At 52.3% G+C, this 17591-nt stretch overlaps 1 long non-coding RNA gene across 1 annotated transcript in view; it reads left to right on the top strand.

Annotated features, from left to right (window-relative positions):
- The first annotated feature begins 3886 nt into the window (after positions 1–3886).
- LOC109548936 (uncharacterized) overlaps positions 3887–17591 on the top strand; it is a 39767-nt gene continuing 26062 nt past the window's right edge. Inside the window, exons 1-2 of the long non-coding RNA XR_004523864.2 lie at positions 3887–4271; positions 10455–10583. This is a non-coding gene — a long non-coding RNA (uncharacterized lncRNA). The remainder of the gene's footprint in view (positions 4272–10454; positions 10584–17591) is intronic.

The following is a 17591-nucleotide window of genomic DNA, read 5'->3' as shown; positions in this document are numbered from 1 at the left end:
AGTACCAAAGCTGGGACCACGTCGGGGTCTGAGGCAGGCAGGGCTGCCTGCGTCACTGCGGATGTCAGCACAGCAGTCCCAGGAGCGGTAAGGTTTACCCGCCCATCCCCCCACCCTTGCTCCAGTTTTTAAGTCCGTGGGGATGACTCTGGCTCAGGAAAAGGGGAAGGGGCCAGCACCCGGCTCCTACCACCAACCCTACCTCCGGCTGCATCCCTGACTGCCTTGTGGCCAGGGGCAGTGGCTGGGAAAGCGGGGCTGATGCCATCTTCTCTCCCAGCTTAGCATCTGGCCAAGCCTCTGTCCGGTGCAGGGATCCCTCCCCACTCACACCGCTGCCAGGCGCTGAGGCCCTGCTTGCACACCGCCTCTGATGGGGAGCTCATTCTCATTCAGACGTGCTTCTTGGAGGGACCTGAGATTCTTCTTGTCCTGGTTCTACTCCCCGAGGCTGTGACGTGCGAGCCTCCTGTGTAAACTCTGGCGCGCTCTAAATGTTCATTTCTTTGCCTCTTGTGAAAGCCGTTTTGAATCCTTTTGGAAACCAGGTGGGAGGGTCTATATATAAATCAGCTGTGCTATCTTTAGTGTAGCTCGTTCATCCTCAGGCCCAGGGCAGTCAGGCTCTCCTGGAGGCCACAAAGCCTCTGGGAGGGTCCAGGCTTGCCTGAGGCCCACCAGACAGTGAGCCAGTAACCCAGGAATCCTGCCCTACCCCCAACTCCCACCCTGCGTGAGCCACCTGCCGAGCCGGGTTTAGCTGCATCCACCCCCTCCAGCCTTGCAGAAGACGTGGGCTGCTCTATTTCTGTCCTGGGCTGGCCTGGTGGCGGGGACTTGGGTGGGGAGGGGCTTGGGATGCGGCAGCAGCTGTCAGCTCTGGTTGGGGATGCACCAGCCCAAGAAGTTCTCCTTTCCTGGCTTCCAAACCCTCCATGGCTCCCTATTGCCCACAGAATCCAGGGAGGGGAGGCCCAGCACCACCTTTCTACGGCAGAGCCTTGCCCGGATTATTCTCTGCAGGGCTTGGCACATGGAAGGTGTTACCTGAGCACCTACTGTGTGCCAGCAGCGTTCTAGAACTAGAGCTGCAGCAGGACCTAGACAGACCTGGCCTACCCTCCTTGAGCTCAGAGGGCATCAGACAGCATAAGCAAACTCATAAATGCTTACAGCAACATTTCCCACTTTTTCCCCATTATCATTCCCTAAGGAGAAACATTGACTTATTGAATTAAATCATTTAATTAAACTTAATTACAGTTAAGTAAATTATTTAATTTCTCCCTAATGAGAGATACAATACTAACGAATAAGATTTTGTTATGTGGGGCCACAAGTAATTGTAACATCTATTTTTTCAGTCCCCCAAGAACCAAATTTTGCCCCCCTTGAAAATGCATGGCTCAGAGGATTATAATCTGTGCTCAGTGGGGTGAAAAGGAGACACACGAGGCGGGGGGGGGACCCTTACTGGGTGCTTGTCTTGGGGGGCGGCCCACAGCCTCAGAAGACTCCCAGTGAGCGGGTAGGGCAGCAGCGGGAGGGCTGGGAATCATATAGGTGAGGAGTGCAGAGAGCAGATGGGAAACAGCCTGTGTAAAGGCCCTGGGGTGGGAGGGGCCTCGGTGCCACCGAAGAGAATCGGGGGTTGGGGGCAGATCACGCAAAGCCATGGCAGAGACTCCGGACTTTATCTTCAGAGGGTAAGGGAAGTCATGGTCAGGTTTTAGGCAGGGGAGAGATGCAATTGGATTTACGTGAAGAACAATGATAACAAGAGGATCACCTTTCTGAAACGTCCTCGTGTCTTTTGGCCTTCAAAGCCCCGTTCCATGCCTCCCACCCCCAGCTCGTGGGTCAGACGGCCCTGAGCTTGACTCTGTCACCCCGGGCAATGTGACCTTGACGACATCATAGCGTCTCTCAGACTCATGTCCTCTTCTGCGCATGGAGGGTACTAATGCTGGTCTTACAGGATAGCGGGTGGCTTCCACGAAATGCTGGAGCGCGCAAGGCCCATCACGATCCTGGCACACGGTAGGTGCCCAGTTAATGAACCTGTCCCTCCGGTTCCTGGGCCGCCCCTTGGGCCAGGCCCAGAGTGTGAATCACGAGCTTCAGTCCCTGTATTCCACGGCTCCAAATTCATTCCCCGTCTCACAGTTGCCTTTAAAACAAAGCTTCATTCCTCCTTGTCCCCCTAGGATGTACGGCTGTGGCCGACATGGGCTTGCCTTTTAAACCTTGGTCTCAAGGTCTGTCCTTGCGAATGTAGGATTTCACAGGCTGCTGTGGCAGGTGGGGACGGACCCGCCCATCTCGGGGTGCTGGAGCCCCTGACTGGAACAAGGGCAGAGCCTGGCCAGCATCTAACCTTCTATGGGCGACCTTCAGCAAGTCACCACTCTTCTCAGGGCTCAGCGTTGTTGGCTGTGAAATGGATCGGAGAGGCCGACCCCCGTCCAGCCTGCCCCCCTGTGATCGCAATGGTCTTAATAAGGGAAGCCTGGGGGAGGGCAGGGCTCGGGTGCAGGGCCTGGGGGCCAGGATCTCTCATGCAATCGCTCCCTTCCACTTCTTGCTTATCCTGGTCTTTCTGCCAGGATTTCCCTACAGAGTTCTTTGCTGCGAGCAACACAAAGCGACTCTGTCCACCATAAGTAAAGGGGGGCATTTCTTGGCTCAATCTAAGGGCTTACAGAGTGGACAAGAGAACTTTCAGGGGCTAAGGGGGCTACAGGGGCCTGGCCATCAAGGCCAATATGGTCAGGACTCCCTTGTCGCCATTGCCTCAGATATTAAGCTTCAAAGTCCCAGGCAGGAGTGGCCTCCTGACCAGACCAAAGTCTGGCCCTTTCAGCTTCTGCAGTGGGAAATAGGACCCTGCCCACTGGGGACTCTACACAGAGGGATCCCTCCCAACTAAGAAGGGGTTTGGGTGCTGGAGAGCCACCCCACCCCAACACACATATTCCCTACACCCCCTTTTTTGCTGGCAAACTCCTACTCATCCCTCAAAACCCACTTCCACAGGTACTAGTCACCTCCTTTGCAGGGTTCCCCCCAGCCCCCTGCTTCCCTCCATCCAGTCCCAGTCACACAGGTGGCCATGTCCATGTCCCAGTCTGCTTCCCACACCGGATCTGCTGCCTTGAACCAGAGGTTGGTCAGCATGTTTCCAGCACTCGTTCTGTGCCAGGCACATCCCCAACCCATGCTCTTTGCAGGAGTCATGCATTGAACCCCTAGGAGGTGGCTTCTGTTACCTTTCCCATTTTACAGATGGAGAAACCAAAGCACAGAGAAGCTAGGCAGCTATCCAAGATCGCACAGCTGGTAAGGGGAAGACCTGGGATCCAAATGCAGCAAGCCTGGCCCGAAGGGCAGGGGAGCGAGGGGCTGTCCAGTCCCCCAGGCCCGACTCCATCCGGGTGGAATCTGGCACTTGGCTGCTCTTCCCCTCTCAGGCGTTTGAAGACAGTGACCTTCCTCCCCCCGAGGGGGTTAATCGAGTAGATAAAATGCCAATGTCCAAATGAAAAGCTCTACGTCACTCAATTCTTGAAGTTGTTCGGATAAAGAAGGCACACAGGTCTCAAACACTGGCATGCTTTATTTACTCATTTATTGGCCGCTGGGCTTGTGGCATCTTAGTTCGCAGGCGACGGATGGAACCAGGGCCCTTGGCAGTAAAAGCGCGGAGTCCTAACCACTGGACCGCCAGGGAATTCCCGCTATTTCTAGAACTTAGAGGGAGAAAGTGCTGGAAGGAATGGAAGGATTTTGTGCCCAGGGCCAGAGGGGCCACGGGAAGCCCCTCGACTCTGAAGAAGGAAGTACCAGCCTCAGCTGGTGCAGAGTGTCGGCCCCGCCCTGGCCCCGCCCCTGCCACCCGGCCGCGCCCCGGCCCGCCCCGGTGCCAGGCCCCGCCCCCTCCCGGCCCCGCCCCACAGGCCCCGGCCCCGCCTCGCAGACCCCGCCCTGGTACCGGTGTCTGTGTCGGTGCCGCCGCTGCGGCCGCCGCCCCTGCCCCCGAGCTTTCTTGGGCCCTCGCGGCCCCCAGCTGCCCCAGCTGGATGCAGCTCCAGGCGCTCAGGGGAACTGTGTTGAGAACACGCCCCGTCTCGCTTTCCTGTGGGCATTTCCCAGGATTTCCTTGCACCTAAATCCTCCTCAGTGTCTGCTACCTCAGAGGGAGCGCCTCTGCGAATGAGGGTGGGGACGCAGGCGCTAACCGAGGTCAGGTTTTCAGTCCGTAGATGTGCTCGGTAAGTGACACCTGCAGTCATTACAGGGATCCTCCCGCGGCGCTGTCTCCTCCCCATCAGCTCAGTCCCGTCTCTGCACAGAATCTGGGGTCTACTTCTCCCGGGCTCTCTCAGGGCTTTTCCGTTACACTGCCCCTCCCCTGGCCCACCCACCTCAGTCCCTCCACTTCAGCTGTGTGGCCATGGGCAAGTCGCTGCACCTCTCTGATTCTCTCCGTGCTGGGACTTGTTGCCTTTTCAGGGCAAACGCCAGCATGGCTTCCTGGGCAACCAAATCCGCAGTGTCGCGGCATCTTACAGCACACTTGGCTAAGGGTCCCAGGGAAGTGTCTGTGGGGCGTTACTCACCTCGTCTGGGGCCACAGTGTGAGGAGGGTGGAGAGGCTGACAGGATGGGAATCGCAAAAGGTCTGGGGGGCTTCCTTCTGTGTGTGGAGCCCTGTCGGCGCCTTGCCAGAGCCGTCAAGGGAACCTCTTACCTGGTCCCCCCACTGTCCTGGGCCTGGCAGCTGGCCACCCACATCTCAGACCTGCTTCAGAGAGTGGCCCTCAGGCCCCCGGAGCTGCATTGCCCTGAACAGCTGGTAGGCCTGGGAGTTGACACCTGCCTCCCTGGGCACCTCCGGCCCATCTGCTGCAGTGGGAGAGCCCAGCTCCTCGCTTGGAGCAGCACAAACTCAGAGGTGTGATGGACACTGCAGAGCTCCCTGGGGTCGGGCCACGGCCAGGACAGAAATGCACCCTTGGTGGGCTTCTGCTGCTCTCTCCTGTTCCCCTTGCTCCACACTGGTTTCTGCTGGGAGAACTTCCTTCCTGAAGCTCTGGCACCTGAATCCTTGCCTCAGGTTCTGCTTCTGGGAGAATCTGACTAGACAGCCTGCTGGCGCTGGGTGTCTTGGGGGCATTTTAATCAGGCGAGTTTATTGGTTAGGATCGAGGTTTGGCGGCTTCTTAAAAACACCAACAAAACCAAGCTAATGTTGGTTTAAACCAGAGAGACGATCATCTCTCTCTCCTGTAACAGTTTGAGGGTCAGTGGTCTGTAGCAAAAGGGCCGTTTCATGGAGCAGGGCCTAGATTCCTCCCATCCTGGGTGTTTGATGCCTTCATCCACGTGACCCCAGACGGTCCCCGGCACCAGCCCACAGTACTGGGCGGCAGGACGGCAGGAGAGGTGGAGAGGTGGCACATCCCTTCCCTTGAAAGACACAGGCATCATTGGCTCACATCCTGTTTCAGTCACATGGTAACCACGCTGCAAGGGAGGCTGGGAAGTGTAGTCCATACAGGCAGCCCAGCACCCACCTAAGCTTCAGGGGCTCTATGGCCTGGGAAGAGGGGGATAGAAATGGGGGAAGTCTTACGTCTCAGCACACGTAAGGAGGACAGAATATTACTCTAAATCTGGAACAAAATTCTTCCTTCAGAGATAATGGTCTCTGTTTAAGAAAATATGCTTAGGTTCCTGTGGCAGTAAAGGGGCTCCTGTTCGGGAGGGCCCGTGGGTGCAGGGGAGGTTAGGGCTTGTGCGGTGCAGCGGGGCTGGGCAGGCAGAGACAGGAAGGGGCCAGGAAGAGTGGCCTGTGGGAGGGGCCCCTCCCTGTGGAACCCACCAGCCTCCACCCTTGGATGGAAGTGTGCCCACTGCAGCCTGGGCGGGGCTTGTCCGAGGGCAGAGGGGAGAGTTGCAAAAGAAAGCTGACCTGGGAATGTGAGAGACACAGGCCAGAGCAGGCTGGGTTTGAGGGCTTCTGGAGGATCTCAGGGAAAGCCGATTCCCCATGAGGGGCCAGGGTCAGGGCATCTTAACACGCTTCATACTCACAGCGTGTCCCATGAAGCTGATAAGGGCTCCGCTCATTTTCCACGTGTGTTTGCAAAACTGGACTCCTGACAGACGTACAGACGTGCATCCTCGGTTCACCCAGCGTTAAGTCCACCAATTTCCGTTTTGGTGGCTGCCCAGCGGTCCATCGCCATGATGTCCGTGCTTCACCGACACGACCCCTGTCGCGGGATGTGGCCCCCCAACGCCAAGCTGTCACCCCAGTAACTGCGCCGACGTGGGCATCCTCGAGCGGGCAGGGCGGCTGGCGTTTCAGGTTTAGATGATTTCCCCGGGCACGATTCCCAGAAGAGAGTGGGGCGGAGGCAACCACATCTGCCTGTACGGCCACGGCTTGTGCAGCCAAATGGCTTCCTGGCTGGGTCTTGCCAAGGGGCCCACCCGCCTGCAGAGCCCGGGCGAGAGGGAGCCAGTTTGGTTTAATCTTTCTTTACCAGATTTTTAAAGTGCTGTGTGTTCATTGTAGAAATTTTAGAAGATGAGTAATGAGCAATTTAAAAAGAAAATGTATCTATAATCCCATCTGCCAGAAGTATTTATGGCTAGCATTTTTTAGAATTCATTTTCACTGAGATACAATTGACACATAACATTGTGTGAGATTAAGGTGTACAGCTAGCATTTCGATTTATATCCTTCCAGCCTTTTTTTCTAAATATAAGTTTTTATTGTGCAAAAATTTACATACATAAAGCTTTTATTATGAAAGGGTCAAACGTATACAACATTAGGTTCAGTAATGAGCCTGCAGGCACCCAGCACCCTGTTTCAACGGTGATCAGCACACACCAGTCTGGTCTCATCTCTGCGCTCGCCACTTTTTCCCTCCCAGACTGTTGGGACAATCGTCCTGTTCATCCCAGACATTGTGTAATTTCATCCACAAATATTTCAGAGTGTATTTCTGAAAGGTTGTGACTTAAAAGACCGTATCGTTGTTTAGAACTTCATATGTAACAACCATTCCTTAATATCAGCAGGAATCCAGTCTCAGTTTACAATTGTGTCCTAAACGTCAAAATGAACAAAATATGGTTTGAATCAGGATCTGAATAAGGTCCCCACGTCACACTGCCTGATGTAACTCCCAAGTATCTTTCATCTAAAGGCTCAGCCCGTGTTTTCTTCCTTGTACCTTACTTGTTGGGGAAACTGTATTCCCCCCGTGGGAGGCGCGGCGTCCTACCATCTCTGCTGTGTTAGCAGCTGCTGATTCTCAGCGCCTGGATTCACTACTTTACTAGTGGTTGTAGACTGGTGACATCCTAATTCTACCATTCCTGCCTCATTTGTTAGCTGAAGTGTTTCTCGGAGAGAAAGTTGCCCTCCCCAGTGTTTGGCTACCTGGTGGTGCCGTTTTATAGAGGAAAGGCAGGATACATGCTTGCCTTGTCCCTGTAACAGTTTTCTGATTAAGTTGGTCTTCCAGTGGTGATCAAGTAGGGATTAAAAAAACAATTAGGAACACATGGATTTAAAGATACTTTATGTGTTTCAGCTGTTTGTGATAATCACCCTTACTGAGGCTCTCTCCCCTGTATGTAACCATCAAAAAAAATGGTTTATCCTTGGTGGTCATTTTAGTTGTGAAACACAGCTACGAATTCTTGGACACACGTCTCGTTGAGAAGTGTGGTCTCTGTCCCCCCCTTGACTCTGGGGAACTTGGGCCTGCCCCAGCCACCGGCAGGGTGTGGCTGACGGGCGCTGGGGGCCCGCAGAGCTGGGTGTACACGCCCGCAGAGCCGCGCTCCGCGGAGACCCTGTGCTGGAGAGCCAGGTGTAGACACACCAGTCCAGAGTCCCCGCGAGCCCAGCCTCCAGGCCAGCCTGTCCTCCAGCTGGATGCCAGTGAGGGACCTCCGTCAACGCCACGTGGAAAAGGACCTACGCGGCAGGCCTGCCTGGGCTCCTGACCACGAAATCGTTTGCACAGTGAACTGATCGTCTACGCCAGCCATGGGGTGGTGGTGGGGCAATAGGTCATCCGAACTCTCTCCTCCGAGCTTTGCACACTGGAACACGAGCTGACCCCTACCGCGTGCATCTCCCCCTACGGCACAGCTGCTCCCTCTGCCTCAGACTTTCCCTGGATGGCGGGCTCTGGCGGTCACTCCAGCTTTGGAGCTTCCTTTCTTAGCCAACCTGAAAATCTGTTTTCTATTCATAGGTGAGTTAAGACCAATCGATCAGTATGTTTAGCCTCAGTTCTGCATGGTGTTTTATGTTACATTTACACCTACCCGTGCAAGAGTTTTAAACAATTTGTCTTTAAGTGTGGTTTTTATTTTATTTATTTTATTTTATTTTTTTATTTCTTGCGGTACGCGGGCCTCTCACTGTTGTGGCCTCTCCCGCTGTGGAGCACAGGCTCCGGACGCGCAGGCTCAGCGGCCATGGCTCACAGGCCCAGCCACTCCGCGGCATGTGGGATCTTCCCAGACTGGGTCACGAACCCGTGTGCCCTGTATCGGCAGGCGGACTCCCAACCACTGCGCCACCAGGGAAGCCCTCAGTGTGGTTTTTATATTCTCTCTCTCTTACTGGACTTTATCTTTTTGGTACTTAGGAAAGGTTCCTATTTTTGTTGCAACTGTTACTTTTACAGTAATATCTGTACGCAATATTGGTCCTCTCTTTTATTTGTCTGTTGGTTTCCTACTATGAGCGATATTGAAACTTGCTACAATCCTCTGCGCACAGCATCTGATTTGAATTAATATCCTTTTACTCTCAGACTTTAACTACAAGGCAGTCAGTAAGCTTATTCTATTTTCTCCATGTTCTTCCCACTTTCCCTCAAATATACTCTATCTCGTGTGTCCATCACTGGTCTTAACTGTGTAAGTTCCCATGTGTTCTACCCATTTAGTTCTCACAGTCAGACCTTAGGATTATGTTTCTCTGGTTGTCTTGGTTGGTTGAGACCTGTTTTCTGGTGGGTCCTCAGAGGGCATGTGGGAATAACGTCCCGGAGTTCTTGCCTGTTGATAACTGTTTACGACCTTTGTACTTGAAAGGCAGTTTAGCGGGACCTGCCCCGCTCTGCTCCCGCCCTTGGTGTCTAGATGTGCCCCCGGGGCTTCTGGCAGGAAGTGCTCACATCAGAGAGTCTGACGACAGCCTGATTTTCCCGGAAGTGACTTCATCTTTTTTTGCCTGAATTTCCAAAGGCAGCCGTAGACTATGTTGTAGAATATGCCTCTCTGTTGGCTGTTCTGGGTCAGCTTGTCCAGGTACCCAATGCTGTTTCAAGTTTTCATATATTTCAGGAAAGTTTTTTTCTTTTTTTAAATTACAGCGTTCAGCGTTCGACTGAACACTTGGACTCCTTCTGCGGGACTGGTGTTGCACACGTTAGATCTCACTTAGTAGTCACTTTCTCTTGAATCCTACTTCTCGCTCCCATTTTTTTATTGTTTAAAAATTTCCCTCCATTCTAACTTCTGATTCTCTTAGGCAGCATCTCATAGTGTTTCGTTGTGTTGTGCTCCTTCTACTGCGGTTGTCGTCCTGAAATGCGTTTTTTTCTCTTCTTCCTAATTCTTTCCTCAGTTCCAGCACATCTTTTCTGAGGTCTTCACATATTGATTTGTTATTCTTTTGTATCTTTTCTTTTTTTTGCTGACTCATGCAAAAATTTCAGGATACATTTTTTTGTTTGTTTCTGGCTGTGGTTCTGTGGTGTGTGTTTCTGGAACACTGCCTTCATTATCCGTAGGGGCACTGCTTGGTTTTCTCATTTCTCCAGTAACTTGGTATGGGACTTAACCGTAACCTTTTCTGTTGTTCATTTTTATCTGAAATGCCTTTCAGAACGTCATAATCTTTAGTTTCCTTTTCTGCTGTTTTCATGAAACGTTAAAAAAAAAATGGTCTTGTATTCCCTCCTTCTTCCCTCCCTCCATCCCTTCCTTTCTTCCTGTTCTCCTCACTCCCACACCTTTCATTTCTAGTTTTTGGCCCCTCTTGTCTCTGTTCTGTCCATTTTGGACTCTGTTCTCAGCACCTCCTTCTCAGTGTAGGGCCCTGCCCTGGAGGCGAGTTTAGTTTGTGTTGAGAGTTGCAGGCCTGCCGTAGCTCCTTCATACATGGCCTGCTTACAGGCACACACACCTGGGCGTGTGCAGCGAACCCTCCCAGTTCCCAGGCTGCGTACACGGTCTCTCCACCTCCATCACTGCTGTGCTCTTCTTGGGAGGCAGAGCTGCGTCGGGAGGGCCCGGATCCCCCATCAGGCCATGCCAGACCACGTGGGAGCCAACAGTGACCTTATAGAGTGGGGAGCCTTTGAACTCTGGGGCTCATTCCACAGCCTTCCCTGTTCTGACTCACAGAGAAACCAACACGGAGGAGAAATGCTGCCACTGCAGACCCGTGGCGGGGGGTGCTGGCCTAGCTGAGTGTGGCCAGGCGGCCGGGACACCGACATCCGGGGCTGGAAAGACAGAGCCGCGTCCGCAGAGGTAAGCCATCTGCAGACCAGCCTCCTATGAGGGTTGGGAAGGTGCACGGAACGGCTTCTGAGTTCATGGTTCCCGGGGAGAAGTTGGGAAAGAAGGGGTCGGTAATGTTGCTTTGCTGCCATCAGCTGCATTTGGCAAGGGTGACAGGAAGGAAATCAGCTCAGAAGGAATGGAAAGGTGTTGGGGTGAGTCAGAGGTTCAGGAGAGAGCAGGGCGGGGACACTCGGGGGCCTCCTGATTCCTGACAGTCAAGTGGGGTTTAAAAGGCTTTGGGCCAGAAACCCAGCAACATCTCTCGCTGGGTGAACGTTAGAGTGAGGATTTGGCCTTCCCAGCTCTGTTTCAGATAGATTCAACCAGTAACTAGAGAAAGGGGCCCATAGATGATAAAGGGAAATTGCGTAGGTGAGAACTGTTTCTTGGGAAGAAGAAGTTCAGGTGTAGTAACTGGCACGTGGAACAGACCTGAGGCGAGCAGGTCAGAACCTGCTAGGTTTCCAAAGGGAGTGTAATTCCAATGGAATCCCATTCCTGGCCCGCAGAAGCCTCGGTGACTGGAGACTTGAAATGGGATGAGGTGGCGTGGGGACTTTCACCCTCCCTGGAGACGGGCAGTGGGCTGAGCAGTGAGGAGAGTCACTCCGGATGCGGCCGAGAGGGGAAACGAGATAGGAGAGAAAGAGGCGCACCCCCAAAAGGCAGAGCGAGGGGTCACCGGAACATGGCTTGCGGCGCAGAGAGGGCTCAGGGCCCAATGCCTCAAGACGGGGATGCACAAAGTGTGCCTGGTGGCTTTGAACTTGGAAGTGTCTTGATGGGCTCCAGATGGGAATCTTACTGTTGTTGTCTGATGCCCGTATCTCATGTGTGTGTGTGGAGAGGGTCGATAACCCACTGTTTTAGTTCACAAGGCTCTGGAGTTAAGAGGAGCCGCCCAGACAGTGGCCACTGCATGTCCCCAGAGATCCCTTGCTCTGAGCTGGAGGCCGTGCTGGACGGGACGAGGGGTGTGTTCTCTGTGTAGGAAGGAGGGGGCAGGCGTGTTTGGAGGATTACAGCAGAGGCCGCGAGCGTTCACTGGAGGCCCGTGTTTCCAGTCTCCCTGGCCATTGGGTTGGGGCCACGTGACTTGTTTGGCCCATGGGCAATGAACAGAAGTGACGCATGTTAATTTCAGGATGACACAGGTGGGAGCTGGAGCTCCTCCATCCTCAGCCTTGTGGACAGAGACTCTGCAGGTTCTGAACGAGAGGGTGGAGGCTGCCCGGATGCCAGCTGTAGTCAGCACGCAGGGGAGAGCAGCCGTGACCATCGGCCAGCTTGTTCTAGGCTGGGACGTGAGTTTGAGAAGCGTGGTTTGGCTCACCCACCAAGACTGTGGGCGTTTGCCACCCAGCGTATCCTAGTCCTAACCAACACAGATGTGTACTTTTTTTTTTTTGTGGTAGGCGGGCCTCTCACTGTTGTGGCCTCTCCCGTTGCAGAGCACAGGCTCCGGACGCGCAGGCTCAGTGGCCATGGCTCACGGGCCCAGCCGCTCCGCGGCATGTGGGATCCTCCTGGACCGGGGCACGAACCCGTGTCCCCTGCATTGGCAGGCAGACTCTCAACCACTGCGCCACCAGGGAGGCCCTGTACTGGTTTTTTTCACACAAAATTGAGGCCCTACCAACCATGATATTTTTTTTTTAGTTAGCTAATTAATTAATTTATTTTTGACTGCATTGGGTCTTTGTTGCTGTGCGTGGGCTTTCTCTGGTTGCGGCGAGCGGGGGCTACTCTTTGTTGCGGTGCGTGGGCTTCTCATTGCGGTGGCTTCTCTTGTTGTGGAGCGCGAGCTCTAGGCGTGCGGGCTTCAGTAGTTGTGGCTCGCGGGCTCTAGAGCACAGGCTCAGTAGTTGTGGCTCATGAGCTCTAGAGCGCAGGCTCAGTAGTTGTGGCACACGGGCTTAGTTGCTCCGTGGCATTTGGGATCTTCCCGGGCCAGGGCTCGAACCCGTGTCCCCTGCATTGGCAGGCAGATTCTCAGCCACTGCGCCACCAGGGGAGTCCCCAGCCATGTTATTTTATAACATTCTTTTCAAAAAGGCTGTTAACAGTCTGCTTTATTGAGGCATAATTTATGGATAATAAAATCCACCAATTTTAAGTGACACCTTGATGAGCTTGATAAGTGTCGACAGCCGTATAATCGCCGCCTTGATCAAGGTTAGGAACAGCGCTTCCTTCGTTCCCGAAATTCTCTCTGACCAATTGGCAGTCGACCTCCAGTCCCACCTCCGGCTCCTGGCAAACGCTGGTCAGTTTCCTGACACTGTGGTTTTGCCTTTTCCAGAGTGCTGTATAAATGGAATCCCACTGTACGTAGCCTGTTATGTCTAGCTCCATTCACTTAACGTGATGCTTTTGAGATTTACCCGAAAGTCTGTTCCTTTTTGTTGCCAAGCAGCCCTCCACAGTATGCATGACTGCTCCCCAGCGGACAGACAGTTGGGTTCTTTCCAGTTTGGGCTGCTGTGAGGAAAGCTGTGATGAACATTTGTGCCCGAGTTTTGTGTGGTTGCGTTTTCCTTTCTCGTGGGTGAATACCTAAGGGTAGAATTGCTGGGTGCTGTGGTAATGCATATTTGACCCTAGAAGAAGCCGCCAGGCTGTGTTCCAAAGCGACCGCACCACATTGTTTCCCAATCAGCCGTCTATCAGAGCATAGCCTGCTTCTAAAGTTAACTCCTATATCAGCAATATTTCCCTGAAACAGGATTTCAATGGTTTTGATAATTCAAACCATCCCCTGTTGTTTAGCACTTAGGACACTTGCATTTTTCCTCATTACAGATATGATTGGGAAGGACCTCTATGCGATGCTGGTACACATCTCTGGTTATTTTCTAAGGCAAAAATTCCTAAAAGTGGGATTACGAGGTTAAAGGGCCTAAACTTTTCTTTTGACTTTTGACATACATCAAGGCGTACTGCCTTCTTAAACCGTGGGACTAACTTATATCAAGACCAGCAGTGTGGGAGCGTGTTCATCTTTTCTTAGCTGATTTGGAAGGGCCCTTCATATAGCGGTGATGTTAATCTCTTCTGCCTTATGTTGTGAATACTTTTCACAGTTTTTGTTTTGCCTTTAGGACTCTGCTTCAGGCATATTTTATCCACAGACGTTTTTAACTGTTTTGTCATCCAGCATGTCGGCTTATTCCTTTGGGGCTGTCTTTGGTGTGATGCTTGGAAAATCCTTCCTCAGCTGAGGATTATAAAAACAGTTACCTAGATCCCCTTATTATTATTATTTTTAAGAACTTCTATCTTTACATTTAGCACTGTATGTATTTATTTTTAACTGTGAAATCTATGAGACGTACCAAAGAGTCTATGACACGAATGCAAGTTTAACAAATAATAGTAATAAAAATGCCTACCCCAAAAATAACCAGGAGAAAAAGCAGTGTCAGAAGAGATGTCGCATTTGCTTTATTGATTTTATGTATGTAGAGGTTATAACTGAACAAAACTGAACTATCTGTTGTTTAAGAACATGCCTGGCAAAAGTGTAAAGGAAAGCAAGGACATGGTGAACACGGCGTCTAAAGGGTAGTTTCTTCTAAGGGATGCGGTGAAATCAGGCAGGGACGCTCGGCTTCACAGGGGCTATGATGCTCTATTTCTTCAGATGGTTTGGGCCCACGGGGGCTTGTCTTTGCATTCTGGTTCAACCTGGACAGTCATTTTATGTACCCTTCTGTATGTGTATATCCCACGTATCATTTAAAAGTTTTAAAATTGTGGTAAAATACATGTAATGTAATGTTGAGTATCTTAGCCATTTTTTTTTTTTTTTTTTTTTTTTTTGCGGTACGCGGGCCTCTCACTGTTGCGGCCTCTCCCGTTGCGGAGCACAGGCTCCGGACGCACAGGCTCAGCGGCCATGGCTCACGGGCCCAGCCGCTCCGCGGCACGTGGGATCTTCCCAGACCGGGGCATGAACCCGTGTCCCCTGCATCGGCAGGCGGACTCTCAACCACTGCGCCACCAGGGAAGCCCAATCTTAACCATTTTTAAGTGCATTTTTAAGTTCATTCCTGTTAAGTACATTCACTTGTCGTGCAGCCACAGCCCCCAGAACTCTTTTCACGTTGCAAAGCTGAACTCTGTCCCCAACATAAAACAACTCCTCACCCCCACCCCAGGCCCTGGCATCTGCCATTCTGCTTCCTATCTCTATGAATACAAGTATGATATTTGTATTTTTGTGAGTGGCTTAATTTCATGCAGCAGAATGTCCTCAAGATTCACCCACGTTGTAGCAGGATTTGCTTCCTTTTTTTTTTTTTTTTAAGATTTTTTTGGTGTGGACTATTTTTGAAGTCTTTATTGAATTTGTTACAACAGGGGTCCCCAACCCCCGGACCATGGACTGGTACCGGTTTGTGGCCTGTTGGGAACCGGGCCACATAGCAGGAGGTGAGTGGTGGGCGAGTGAGCGAAGCTTCATCTGTGTTTACATCCGCTTCCCATCGCTCGCGTTACCGCCTGAGCTCCGCCTCCTGTCAAATCAGCGTCGGCATTAGATTCTCATAGGAGCGCGAAGCCTACTGTGAACTGCACGTGTGAGGGATCTAGGTTGCACACTCCTTACGAGAATCTAACGCCTGGTGGTCTGAGGTAGAGCTGAGGTGGTGATGCTAGCGCTGGGGAGAGGCTGCAAATAGAGATTCTCATTAGCAGAGGGGTCTCAGGGCTCCCACTGATTCTGCATTATAGGGAGTTGTATAATTATTTCATTGCGTATTACAATGTAATAATAATAGAAATAAAATGCACAATAAATGTAATGTGCTTGAATCATCCCGAAACCACACCCCTCCCCTCCACCCCCCCCACCCCCGCCCCCCCAACCCGGCCCCGGTCCGTGGAAAAACTGTCTTCCACGAAACTGGTCCCTGGTGCCCAAAATGTTGGGGACTGCTGTGTTACAATATTGCTTCAGTTTTATGTTTTGGTTTTTTGGTCAAGAGGCATGTGGGATCCTAGTTCCCCAACCAGAGATCGAACCTGCACCCCCTGCATTGGAAGGGGAAGTTTAACCACTGGACCACCAGGGAAGTCCCGGGATTTGCCTCCTTTTTAAGGCTGAATAATATCTTGTTGTATCCATATACTACATTCTGTTGATCCATTCATTCATCAGTGGGCTCCACATAGAATTTTAAAGAAATAAATAAAAATATGAACCGTTTGCTTCTGCATTTGACCCTTTAATTGACCAGGACTGTATTTGGGTAGATGGTGTGAGGTAGGGGTAGACAGCTCACTTTGAATTTCTCCACTTCTTCACAAACTTTAGTGTAAACATACATCACGTGTAGGGCATGGTGGAGATGCTAAGATAAATCATCTATTCGGATCTTAGTTCCCCGACCAGGGATCGAACCTGTGCCCCCAGCAGTGGAAGTGTGGAGTCTTAGCTACCGGACCACCAGGGAAGTCCCAAAGCATCTGTTCTTTCTTCACCAAATATTATTTGAGTGCCTGCTACTCGCCAGGCACTTTTGTAGGGTCTGGGGGTACAGCTCCATGAGGATGGATAGCGACCCTGTCCTTGCTGTGCCGTGGGTTGGTGCTGAAAGATGGGGACCAGCCTATGGGTTACAGGAGGAAGGGGTCACTTCCTGCTTTGTGGGGGATGTTAAGAGAAGGTGGCCCTTGATCTGGGCCCTAAAACATGGCTGGGATTTGCAGAGACTTGAGAAGAGGGACCTTTCACTTTGAAGGAACGACTTAGAGGCCTGGAAGTCGGATGCAGGTATCGTTTCATAGTTTATCAGTTAGAAAGTACTCAGCTGCAGGTGACAGAAATCCCCAACTACAGCTGCTTGAATAATAAACAGTCTCATACCAAGAAAAGTTCAGAGGCGGCAAGTTCCACTGGTCAGTGGAGGCCCAGTCTCCTTCCATCCTTCTGTTTTGCCCCCTGCTGTGTGTTGGCTTTTGTTCTGAGACTTATTGCCTTATAGCTGCAAGAAGGCTGCCTTAGCTCCAGCCTTCACATCCTTTCACTACAGTCTTCAAAGGCTGCAGGCAAGGGTGGGTCACCAATGTGTAAAGTGTCTGCTCCTCCCACATCCATCCCTTTGTACCAGGAGGATCATCTTTCTCAGCCTTCCCTTCTGTCTCCCTGTTCAGTAGAAGAGACCAGCCACTGGCTCTGGGCAATGGGATTCTATGACTGGTTTAGACCCATCAGGATTTATCCTCTAGAGCTGAGGACTTTCTGCGAAGGCGGAAACGCTCTGAATCTGTGCTGCCCGGTGTGGTGGCCGCTGGCCTCACGTTGCCACTGAGCACTAAACTGTATGTAGCTAGTGAGACTGTGGAACTGAATTTTTATTAAATTTAACTTTAATTAATTTAAATTTAGAAAGCTACGTGTGGCTAGACGCTCCTGTAACGGCCAGCACAGCCGGAGTAAGGTCTGGGTTCAGGGATCCGGGGAGAAGGCTCTGAGAGGGTCAGCGAGGGGTCTGCTCAGGACGGCCTGTGAGCAGATGAGGATCCGGTGTGTGTGTGAAGGGTGAGGCCCCGCGGCTGCAGGCGCTTCCATCTCCGCCCAGGCGGGGAGCTGGGGAACACTCACCCGTGGGTGGGTTGGCCGGTGCACTGGGCTCACGGCTTCCGGTCCCACCTCGAGCGCTGTAGAAAGTGCAGCTTCCCATCTGGCGTCTCCGAGGACCCTCTGGCTCAGACTTCCCCCTTCTGGTCAATGTCCTGACCCCTCTTCAGGCATCCAGCTGAGGCCCTGCTCCAGAGCACAAACACTGACTCAGCAACAGTGCCCACTGCCCTCATCCTCTGCTGAGTCACGCTGAATCTGTGTCACCGCAGGCCACGGTGTGGGGACGAGAGGAGCCGGGTGCACATGCGTCCAGGGAAACGCCACGTGGACCTTCAGGGGGCGGGGCGATGCAAGCCCATTTCTCGGGGTGGGGAGAGGTGTGGTGGTCC

Source organism: Tursiops truncatus, chromosome 20 (assembly GCF_011762595.2).
Source record: "Tursiops truncatus isolate mTurTru1 chromosome 20, mTurTru1.mat.Y, whole genome shotgun sequence".
Taxonomy (NCBI): Eukaryota; Metazoa; Chordata; class Mammalia; order Artiodactyla; family Delphinidae; genus Tursiops; species Tursiops truncatus.
This window is presented reverse-complemented; position numbering and strand designations above follow the sequence as displayed.